We start from the raw sequence: 12,602 nt of genomic DNA on the forward strand, positions 1-12,602 counted from the left end.
CATGCAAAATACAAACAGCCCTCAAATATACCTCCTGCTTGAGTCAAATGAAAAATGAAAGCTGTTAAAATTAGCCTTATGTTATTCCGCTTAAACCATGCTTCAATGTGATTAAAACAACAGCAACTGCAGAAAAGGCTGGGATAATAAACCACGGGGTTGTGTGCATGTATCATAATGCCTCATTTAGGCACTAATTCAAATTGAAAAACAATATAGGCTCAGAACGATGACATGATTTGCTCATGCTTGTTTTCAGCGATGGCTTTGCTCAGAGCTGAGAACGTCTTAATTCGAGGAGCTGGGGCACTTTACATATTTCAAACAAAAACAACATTATATTGTTTACAAAACCGAAAGACGAAGGCGAGCACACTGAAATGCTTTCTTTTCCCCAGACAACAATTTATCAAATGCCTTTCCGCTGGAAATGATGTATTTCTGAGGGAAGCAGGAGAAAATAAGTTTAATAAGAGTTTAATTTGTCCATCAGTTCTCTTGTCATATTTAGAAAGAAATCATTTCTTCAAAGCCGAGTTCACTTGTAGTTTATGTTGGGGTACTTCTATTCAACATGTAATTTGTCATTTCCTTTAGTTTTGGAACTACTTGTATGATAACTTTCCAACTGAGAAATTACTGAAAGGTTAAAAGGTGCTAAATTCAATATCCAGACCATTAATATAGCAGCAAACAACTATTTGTTACGTAAAGATTTAGAGGAGTAATGTCTACCTGAGCAGAGAATGAAATCACTCGCACATCTCCGTGCTTTGTTGATATCCACGGGCCGGATGCGCATGCTTTTAGTGCATGTTCGTGCATGTGAGCGCGCCCTACTGGCCAGCTCACGGCCACCGCTCTGCACTGCGGTCATACAGCAGTTACAGCTGATAAGGCAACCCGACCCACGGCGTCCTGGAGGAAGCGTAGCGCCAACCCTCCGGTTCCCCCCTGGTAAACACCGTTATCTCTGTCAGCACTTTCGCCATTATTTGCACTGTTAGTGCTGTTAGCACCATTAGCTGCGAGTTGTGGCTCGCCGTCGTCACATTGAGAGACGTTGAGAGGCAATAGAAAACGCTCCCAATCCCGTATTTAGCACCTTTACGAATCATTTTAAGCTGTAGTTTTGATTATATAATCATACAACCACAATATTAACATGATAAATGACACTTAATATCTTAGCAAAAAATTGTGGGTGTTCATCAAAAATAATCATTAATAATCATAATCATTTCTACAATTAACCACATTTCTAGTAGTATACAAAAGATTGTTAACACAAGGTCTACTATAGCCATTTCTGGAGAGTTTTTCTAGTCAACCACCACGGTGGTAGTCACGACAACCTTTTATCACATACCCAAAGTTCCATACTTCACATGGTCACATGATAATGAGTAGAATCGACTGTGAGAGCTTTGTAAACTCTGGGAAAAAGCTAATAGTGGACCTTGAGTTGAAGTTATTTTGTAACATTTCGTAACACTGAATGGCCAATAAGCACAAGATATGTGCAGTTTGTACTGGGACAGTTTTTCCACAAGTTGACAGTGTTGCCATGTTGCCAGATTTCTCCAAATGCCAAAGCAGTGTTTATGGGGGTGTAGTAATAACGATGCTCGGCATTTAACGAATTTGGAGGGTGGTGTCTTTTTTTCCGAGCCTTTCCAAAACCATAAACACAACAGTAAGTGTTAGATACTGATTAAACCGTGTGTTTTTCTGCCCTAATGTAAGTTGCAATCATTAGCATGTCCGGCTAACAAGCTTACTTCCTACAGTAGTAACAGAGCGTTACTTCCAGGGCCAAGGAGCACATCATTAACTGGCTACATTAGATTGGAGGGTTGCAGGTTATGCAAAATAATACTAATAATAATAATAAAGCACCGTTCACACCCTGCACATCCACTGTGTAATACTGTGGAAGCTGGTAGTGCAATCAGAGTTTGAGGTAAAGTCAGAAGCTCTGTCCTGCTCTTTATTGGATTTAGGCAAGTTTACACTCAAGGAACCACAATCAACCCTACACATCGATTAGTCTCCATCCTAAAAACTCTCTCTTGTAACTTTAAGTGGAATTGTTCTTAAGTACTTGTTATGTTAAAACAAACAGTCTTGTTTTCCTATAATACTAAGACTAACACTCTACACTGAAATACAAGAACACAATTGGATAAATGGATCATCACCTGGTGAGGATGCTGACTTTTTGGACATGCAGCTTTAGCCTCAGTCTTTTAGCACAATATCACAAATGGAGCTATTCAAGGCCCCTTTTACAAAATTCTCATTTTTGAATGAGTCAGCTGGAAACATTAAGTTAGCCAGAGAAATCATTTTAACAAACTAATGGAGCTAACACTTAATTAGCTAGCTGCTGAGGATGAAATCTGCCTGTGACAAGTATCTCATATGTATACAGAAAAATAAGACAACTACATCTTTCTTTGCATTGCAGTAGTTTTAGCTATGGTTAACTCAAAAAATAAGTTTGTTCAAAATCAATATGAGTTTAAGTGTACAATATATTTAGAATATTTTCACCGCTTCACCTTGTCGCCAGACAGCCCTCTCTGATGGGGAACTGAAGCAGTTATCTACGCTCTCTTCAAAGCAACCAGACCCCATTGACAAATTTACCTCGGAGAAGAGGGGAGTTGCTGGTCTACCTCTTCCTCGATCGGTTAGTTAGTTTGCTTTAGTTTTAGTATCAGTGTTATTGTGTGACTTTGGGGAATCCGAACTCACTAAAAAAAAACAAAGTCACACAATAACACAAACTAACTAACCGATCGAAGCAACGGTAGATCAGCAACTCCCATGTTCTGCAAGGCAAAATTATTGTTTTTGTCAATGGAGTCTGGTGGCTTAGAAGAGAGCATAGATAGCTGCTTCAGATCCTCGTTGGAAATGGCTGTCGGGTGGCAAGGTAAAGCGGCGAAAATATTCTAAATATAGTCTACACTTAAACTGATTTGACCATATACTGTAGGTAATACACTATGGACAAGTACCTCATACAACAGCACTTCAAAACATCCAAACTATCCCTTTAACTGTTTATGGAAACATGGGGTTCTTAGTTATGAAAGCATTAGCCACTGTCAGTACAGCACATTTTCACCCACTAGGCAGCCCCCCCACTGCAAACTTCCCAGCTTGCTTACTATTCTGTTAGGGTTGCCTCCATGCTTCTCTTTATTGCACAATTCATGGCAGCCCATAAAGGCCATTACAGAGCAGTTTAAAGTGACAAAGCATGTGATGTGAACAAGAAGCAGGGAGGCCATTATCACCGTCTAGGGCCAAGCTGTGGTGCCAAGTCCAGCTGGTACCCGCAGCCCCCCGGCAGTGCCCCCATGGCGACTGAGCGTCCGCGGAGTAACACATGGGTCTCACAACTGTCCTGGAATACCTCTGAACGTCATCAGGATTTAATGAGGTGACAGTGCATTGTATCAAAAGCTAGTGGGGGGTCTGCTGCTGCCTGCCACTCTCCCCTCATTAAAGCCCTTTTAATGGGCTCTGAGGAGGGCAAGCCTCCTCTAACTGGCTTAACGCTTGTTCTGGTTGTCAAAGAAAATCATTTTTGTTTAAGGACGAACTTGCCATTCAGCAGTGAAATATTGATTAGAGTAAACTTCAAGGGAGTTGCTGGCTGTAACTAGTATAATGGCAGTGTCTATGGAGCTGATGGCTTTCAGAGACTCAAAGAAATAGGACTAGACTTTAAATTTAGGTGAAAAGTAACACTGGAAGTGGTTGGAAAAAACGTACTGATAATAACCTATTGGCACTCCTTCAGCACAGTTGTGTCTAAGTGAAGCATGCACTGCAGTCAAGTTTAAACAAAAACCAAAAGGTTAAAGTGAATACTGAGTGTGACATTTACAGGCAGGGCTTTGCTGGCGAACTGATGGCATTTCCTCACCACAGCATGGTCCGTAAACAGATCAGATCAATCAAAGTATATAATGTGTTTAAAGAACATCCCCCCACCAACAGCAGCTCTTCATGTTTGCGTTCATTATGTGCTCTGCACTTTCCGAGTTCACGCCTCAAAAGCAAGCCTCGAGCCAGTCAAGATGAATATATTCTCCATTCAATGTGACAGCTTATGGAAATCAAACAGGCGCAGGCATTAGAGGCCGGGATGTAGATGTAGAGCGTTTTGTTTTTGTTTGTTTTTTTGTCCAAGAACAACTAATTACATCATTAACCACATTAAAATGACTTTGCATTTCAGAAAAGGGCAAACGACTTCTATAGCATAAAATGCAATCTGTTTGCTAGTTTGCGTGTCATTGCAACGCGGTAATAGGAGACGGTAGCTCTGTGAAAATTAAAGACGGGGGCCAAATGACGCGTTAATTAGTATGACAGTAATTGTGTATTTACTCAGTTAATGAGTGCAGATGCTTAAAAGTAGATAATAGCCAATATGTCCTTAAGGTACTGTGATTAACATAAAATGAGCTCTCTTTTCCAGTCAGGCATGGTCACACTCCTTATCAAGGTTTATGAGTCTCAATGGTGATCTAATACATTGTATTCATTGGTATAATAATAAATGACAATATATATGCTGAGTGATGCTAAGGAACGGAAACCTGTAGCCGACAGTATTTAGTCATATACTGTGCAGATGTGAGAAGATACATTTCAAAGTACTACATATCGATCTAAATGTAATAGCTATAGATAAGTTCAGAAAACACTATAGGGCTGGGCGATATGGTCAAAATCTTCTATAACGATATAGGTAATTTCATATCTCAATAATGATATATATCACGAAATACCATATTTTCTGGTAGTTCAATAAATAAATAGTGTATATGAAATGGTAAAGCCTATTTTTGTAAACTTCTGAGTGAATTAGATGCTAAACAAATGAAAAGTACTAAGTATTTTCTCATTTAATTAAGAACTTTAGTGCAAAGTGAACATTTCAAGTGAAATTGTAGGGAAAAAATAAACTAATATTTTGAGCTATACATCGACAATGTTTATATGCATGCACACAAATACAGAGCAATTAGATTAAGACCATAGTTTGATTTAGCTGAGTTTGATCAGATTTTCTAAGTTAGTATGTGCTTGTTATTATCAATTTAGACAATGTGATTGTGGCATCTCGATTTGTGACTTCATCATGATACGATTCCATTGAAAGATGATAAATTATCGTTTTGAATTAACGTTCAACCCAAACAGTACAGGTTAGTATTAGGTACCCTGTGGAGTTTTTTGACCACAAGTTGCACTAATGAACAATGTGTTTATGAGTGGGCCCCTTTTTTAGTGCACGAGGGGCATGCAGGCAACACGATAACCAGTCCTGATTGACAGTCGGTGGCGGTAACATGCACAGAATTGTAGAAATGTTCCAACAAAAGGCAAGGAGGAAGACGACTGCAAGCTGCTAAACATGGATGTAAACACTGCACAATCTAAAATATTCATAAACATCGACTTTGCTAGTGTTTATGCATTCAACACATTTGGTAGACCTTGAGGACGCACGATGCATTTTGTTGAGAAAGACTGAATGTAAACATAGCATGTGTTTGTTTATAAGAAAACTCCACAGGGGAGTCTTTAAGTTTTATGCTATTTATTATGCTGTGAAAACATCTCACATTACATACTGTACATTCCATTTTTGACAATTCATAATTCAATGTACATGAGGGGAAACAAGTCAAATAAGACTGTAGTTGTATTTCCTACATTTCTAAATGAAATGCCATAGTGTTACAGATGGATGGGTGAGCTCATAATGGAGGCTCTTCTATCAGTTGACCTCTGCACAGTTCCTACAGGTAATGCTGAGAATGCAAAGATTGGGATTTATGCTGCCATTACAATTTCTGTCACTCCAGAATAAGAAAAGATCAAGAGGACGACCTCCATACTGGTGATTCTGGTGACAGTGAAGGACACTTCAATCACTACTAATCTTAAAAAAAAAACCTGCAATACATGAATCATTTTTCTCACTGTCTGCCAAACTCTGTAGTGGGAACTGACATTCAAACAGCCTTGTCAGAAAGTCTGGAAACAAAGTTTAGGGATGCCTTTAAACAAATGCACATTTATCATGCGTTGTGCTCAGTGAAATTGAGAGACAAACTTGAAATCCCTGAATGGTTTTCGCATAGAGGCACTTTCTGTGATGTGAAGGGGGAAGCTATAACTCTTCAAAACAGCAGTTATCCCCGGCAATCTATAAACATACATCATCCGGTAACAACACATTCATCACGGAGTGGCAAGAAAAGAGCTGAGGAAGGGGAAGGTTTGCGTAATACCTCTGATTAAATCTCGGGCAGAGCGGCACAAAAGTTACACTCTCAAGCAAAATCATTTGTTCTTGGCAAATTAGTGTGGGCAGGTGCTATTATTCTTGCATGAACTCTTTGGCTTTGGGAAAGAAATTCATCTTTTCAGAAATAGGGGGGAGAGCAAATCACTGTGAAGTTATTCAATCACTACCTAGTGATTCAAGTAAAATTACCTTTTTGCTTTGTATGCGACTACCGGGCTTCAGTTTCGATGGCATTTAGAACAATGATAGCAACTGTCAAAAAGAAGGCGCCCCGGTTCACAGCACCCAGGAACGGAAGAAATAAGAAATTTACTGGACTCACTGTAACCGCACAATTTCACTTTAAAGCTTCATTTACCCCTTCGATGAATAACCTATTGCTCCCCTTGCAAGGGCAAAATGCCACCGCCTAAGACTCTTCCTCTAAACTTGTCAAATTTCCACCAACAACACCTCAACGTGTTTAACTGACCCGCTCTCGCAAAAGCGCTACTGAATGCTGCCGCAATATGAATAAATAAGCAAACATACGCTCATCTTGTGCCCCCTCACACAGCGTACAGTTCTGAACTCAATTTCACACTCCACTGCCTTCTCAGACAATTTAGACAGGCTGATGCCAACAGCAGAAAGTGAAGAGACAATGCATTTATTTATCGACTTTTTGGCAGAAGGGGGGATTTGTCAGACTGTGTGTGTGTGTGCGTGTGTGTGTCAGAGGAGTGAGCGTATGCCCGTGCGTACTTGTGCATGTGCCCATGCACCTATATATGACAGAGACACATTGGAGGGAAGCAAGAGAAATGTGATTCAACCCCGAAGAGACACAGAAAGAGCGCGCCAGAGAGAGGAAGAGCGAGACAACAGGCATATCCAGGGGAATTGTTTTCTTAGTCACTCATCCGGTGTTTGTCCCAGCGCTCCCACAACGTGTCGGAGGAGGACATGAAACGCTCCACGTCCACAGAGAGACACAAGCTCCACCGTGAGAATGCTGACAAATAAAAATGACTCCGATGGAGTTTAAATACAAGTAGGCCAGTTGTCACACGACTCAACGCAAATATTGTACAAAACTGTATGTTCCTTATGTTTCCAGCTGTATATACAGTAACACTATTGTCATAGTATTAGTCCAGCTGTCTAAACACGGCATACTCTTCTTTACTTATATTGAAAATGTATGGGTGGATAAATAAATTCATGAATCTTTTCTAACATTATGGAATTTTGCTCTGTATTAAAAGGCCCCACCCCACCAATTTCACACATAAATTTGTCATAAGGAGTACCTGCAAACCAGCTCAGGGAGCTCCTGTTGCATTATGGGAAATGTAGGATCCAGTGTTTGTTGAATTTGACCAGTAGGCTGTATATAAGAAGTGGACATAGTCACCGTGACGTCACCCAGTGGTTTGTGGACTACTGGTTCGGCATTTTGGCTGTCGTCATCTTGGCTTTTTGCAACCAGAAGTGACACGAGAGGGTGCAGCTAAGTATAACCGAACGCTCAATAAGGCTACCAAAATTAACTTCCATGAACTGAAAACACACTGTGAAAGGGTTAAAGTTCTAAGACGAAAACACGGACAACTCCAAGACCCGACAACGCTGTGATAGCGATCTGTCAATCACAAGGTAGCCACGCCCTAAAGCATATCCTGCTTTATGGTCTATTTGACTCTAGATGGGACCATAATTTACTAAATGAACATCATGCTGTATTGAAGAAGACTTGAAACTAGCAATTGAGACCATAAAACCATGTTCACAATGTTTACTGAGGTAATAAATCAAGTGAGAAGCAGGCTCATAGACTTCTATACAATCAGACTTCTTTTTGCAACCAGAGGAGTCGCCCCCTGCTGGCTATTAGGAAGAATGGCTTCACTTTTCAGAACAGGAGGTTGCCACCTGCTTTGACCCTTACTAGGACCTAAAAATCAGGTTGACATTGAAGCAGCAAAGACCACCATATCTTTTCTTTTTTCTTAAATCTGTTGCATGTCCTCCAACTTAAAGTAAGTGCATTGCTAAATTACCTGGGTACCCCTTTAAACAATGAAAACTAATTCCACGGTGTAGCACCATAGAATAACATTTGTATTAAAACAGAAAAGGATAGCTCATAAGAAAAGTAAAAAATGCTTTTTGTTCTGTTTAAAAGTCATAAGACTATTACAACTCGACTGCATTTTGCCTCACCCTGTCAGTCTCTTTATGTGCAGGGTCTAAAAAAAGCAGCCCAGGCTGCTCTTAAAACACATATTTAAGTCTTTATATCAGTTGCTTGCACTTTGCAAAGTGACGTCAAGGACAAAACCTTTAAGCTGGCAGGGGGAAAATAGAGTGCCTTGCCAAAGACGAATTTCCTCCTGGAAATTATTCAAAGCACAGCCGTGTATAAAATATCCAAGTGCTCCCCGAGTAGAATTGGGGGTTCAGGTTCACTGAGCAGTTCCTTATCACAAAGACTTTGGGTAATTGACTCAGACATATCAAATAAACTTTCTACAAAATTCACAAGTAAGCAGGTATGACATTCTAATGGGCTTCTTCATTAAGTCTTTCGGCAGGGGGTAATGTTTGAAATTAACGTGACATTTTCAACTCCAAAGAGTTTCAGTCTTCAGTTATTTCTCCGCGCCTAATACTCGCTGTGCGTGTAATTTATGCACAGTTGTGATCTAATACAAAGCTGTGTTTTCTAAGCTGCTGGAATCCGACATCTAACACTGAACAACACGCACACGTGCGCGCATATCAGCGCTGGGAAAAGAGCAACAGAGTGCCGGTGGGGTATAAACAGGTATCTGATTCGAGCAGAGGTTTCTCACTGCAAGAGGAGTCACTGGGTCAAATAGTTTTCCAGGCAGGGGCTGCTACTTTCTAAGACCACTGTGTGAGCAATTGTGCATGGATATTCAAAGTATATCCGATTATCTTCTACCAAATCTGCAGCAACTGCAATGAAGACACTTTCTTAAAACTGTCACAGAGGCATTCACAATCAAATGAACATATGTTTCAATAGGTGAAGCTCTAAAAGACCTGTATTAAGGGAACTACAAGTTCTAAAAGAGCACTATTCACAAATCTGACGGTAAAAACTGTCAGAAAATATAAGAGGTTTGACCAGCACCACTGTGTCTCTCTGTGCTCTTTACGCTTGAAGAGTTACTTTTACTGTCTGTCAAAGTGTGATACATGAAATTACAAAAATGAAAGCGATGGATACAGAACGCACTGTAGTATGGTAACTAGGGAAACTGGTTTTAGAAAAATGCCAGCAAAAGACTGTGCAAAAGAAAATGAACGCCGTCTCCTTTCCCTGCAATATGAAGGGGTTAGTCTTCCCCAGTTGAGTTTTATCCAACACTCTGCGCTATTATCATCATTTCCCACTAAGCAGAAGCTCCCCAGATACTCCCCAGAGAGCGGCATTGAGCTGTACTAGCGCCTTTGCCATGTTACCATGGAAACATTCCCATGGCATAGCCCATTACAGAAACAGACACTTGCACATCACTTCGGAGAAGCTTTCGGGGGAAGATTTCAACCCCGGTGTAAAAATACTGCAATTGCTCAAACTTTAAACCTGAATCTTGCATTACCTGTGCAGGGATATGTGGGATACAGTGTTGGAGATTTTGTTTTTAGGTTTTCTGTGCCACATTTAAGGCTGTCCAGGTAGTTTTGATTAAAATAAATATTTGGGTTTTAGGCCAGACCCTCTAAAATAACATTCACCAATGCATCCCTGAGTGTTAAAAACAAATAACACACAACTTGTCATCCTAATGCAGAATAAATGCATCATATAACAAACTAAACTACTGTAATTACCGCTAAACTGCTGACTCATTTCATCAAGAGCAAATTGAAGATAACAAACAACTCCCTCGCAGCAACTCGCCTCAGCATCGGTGTCCTCCATCACCTAAATGGTCCTTGATGAGGTTAAGCACAACAGTAGCCCCTGCCCAACTGTTTCACATATTCTGCTATGGGGAGCCATTATTCTGGGAGGCCTGCTTGGTTTTGATTAAGTCACATTTTATTATGCCGTCTTTGCACCCGTGTAATGAGTCTGGCGTAAGGATGATAAAGCTTTGATAAAACATCCGACATAGCTGTTGTGACTTCTAAAGCTATCTAAAATAAATAAAAAAAGGCTTTGGTGAACGCTGAGTCTCACTCCGAGTGGCAGGATGTTGTTTGTTTACCTCGGGGGAATGGAGAAAACAGAGATAGGGTGGGCATGGTTTTTGGCCCCTACTGCAAATACCAACCCTACTCCGATCAGACGTGTGCTACATCACGGCTCGCCTGTCTTTAGCCACGGTCATCACTCACATCCACAACACTGATTGCTCTATTATGACATATCATTACCTCTGTGACTAATGAGTCACCTAGGAATAGGTTGAGGTGAGGTTATCAATATTGAGCAGCGCTATCATAGGCGGACCTTTTGCCGTGAATACAGGACGACGCATGATGGATCTTTTGGTTTTAGGATGTGGAATTTTTGAAGTGACTCATCACTTCCGTATGACCTTTAATTGCGCAAAGTGATAGTCAATTCATCCACGCAGGGAAAGATGGAATAAAAACTCAATTGTGAAGTCTTAAGGGGGCTGCATTGCCTGCTGCTGATTAGTTTGGGTTGGACCAGATTAAACTGAATGGCGAGGGAGTGTTGATTAATGCTGAAGTCACTTCAAACTCACCTTGATTAATTCCACGGAAATCACTGTTCGTGTGTCCAACTATTTGAGCCTCTGACAAACAAATAGTTCATTTCCTAAGCTCATAAGTACGTGCACTTGCACAAATTCATTTGACATTTTTTGCTCAACATTGCAGCAAATGATTGCGCTCTCTGTAATTAATGCATATGCCAACACTGTTTTATACCGAGTTATTTGCAAAGGGCATCGACAAATGAATGACAACGCGCGGCCACGCTTTGTGCAAACTTACCGCTTCAGGCAGGCTGTGCAGGTCCCGAGGAGTTGGAGCCGGGCCAGAAGCTTCGGGCACTTGGACACGGAGATGAACAGCCACCTCTTCTCCTCCCAGCATGCAGACTCCATTTACCAGCAGGCCCAGTAACACCTGTTCCTGCTGAGGGAAGTAGCAGGAATGACATTTTAACATCTGTCCCCAAATCCCTCATTGGATTTCTGCTCACTTTAACATTACAGATATGATGGCCTCGCTTTTCAAAGGCAAAACTAGAGAAGATCATTAATTAAGCGCTGTTATACAACTACAGTACAAAAGCTCTAGTCACAATGAAGGGCTCACTGATTACACACAAACTACAACGCATTTTACCACTCAATGTTGAAACTGGACGATATGTAAGTGTTGTGAAACCTCAATGATATAGATATTTTGTTTAATTTGTATTCTGTTTCTTTTTACAAGGAACTATGCCATACTTTGTTTAATAAGATATCTTTTTTTAAATATGGATGATGTGACAAATGTGACTAGTATTCACAAATGAAACATCTACATTACGTAGTTACTTTGTATGGAGATAGTCTGGGAGATGAGGGGGAAAAAGCCCTTTTTGAGGATAAACTTTTAGCATTTCTTTTCTTTCTTCTTCAACTTAGCAAAACAAAACCAATTCTTCAGATTGTTTTCACATCAGAATCATAATCAGTTTTTTTTGCCAAATAAATACATACAAAGAATTTGACTCCGGTTTGATTAGGGCTGACCCGAATGCTTCGAAGCTTTGACCGTTGCCATGGTAATCAACCTTCAAATCAATATTATAATACTTTGTTTTTATATAAATAGAAGTATTTAATAATAATGTTTTAATCCCCAAATAGCCCATGAAATAAAGAATAAGGCCACAACATTATTTATTATTCATATTCAACATGAATTATTAGTAGTTATTCTCAGACAAATATCGCTGTTTGTTATGTGTAGAGGTGTGTGTGTAATTTCAGCTAGAAATAAGAACAACAAAGCTGGACAGATAAAAGTGAAGAATAGGCAGTACTGTTATGTACACAAGTAGTAAAAAAAAAAATAGGTGTATATATAATTATTATATAAATATATATGACCAACAATAAAATGAGAATAAATATGTTGTAAACAATACAAATAGTGCAAATAAATAAATATTAAATGGACATCAAAATGCCATTCAAGTTGCAAAAGTACTGTTTCTGCATAAGCCCTCACAATCAGAGCAAAGGATAAGCAATCGGTTTTGGGGAAGCGA

At 40.0% G+C, this 12,602-nt stretch overlaps 1 long non-coding RNA gene across 1 annotated transcript in view; it reads right to left on the reverse strand.

The window, feature by feature from the left end:
• LOC119481244 overlaps positions 1 to 11,472 on the reverse strand; it is a 102,673-nt gene extending 91,201 nt beyond the window's left edge. The window contains exon 1 of the long non-coding RNA XR_005205142.1: positions 11,330 to 11,472. This is a non-coding gene — a long non-coding RNA (uncharacterized LOC119481244). The remainder of the gene's footprint in view (positions 1 to 11,329) is intronic.
• Positions 11,473 to 12,602: the final 1,130 nt, after the last annotated feature.

This window comes from Sebastes umbrosus, chromosome 22 (genome assembly GCF_015220745.1).
Source record: "Sebastes umbrosus isolate fSebUmb1 chromosome 22, fSebUmb1.pri, whole genome shotgun sequence".
Lineage (NCBI taxonomy): Eukaryota > Metazoa > Chordata > Actinopteri > Perciformes > Sebastidae > Sebastes > Sebastes umbrosus.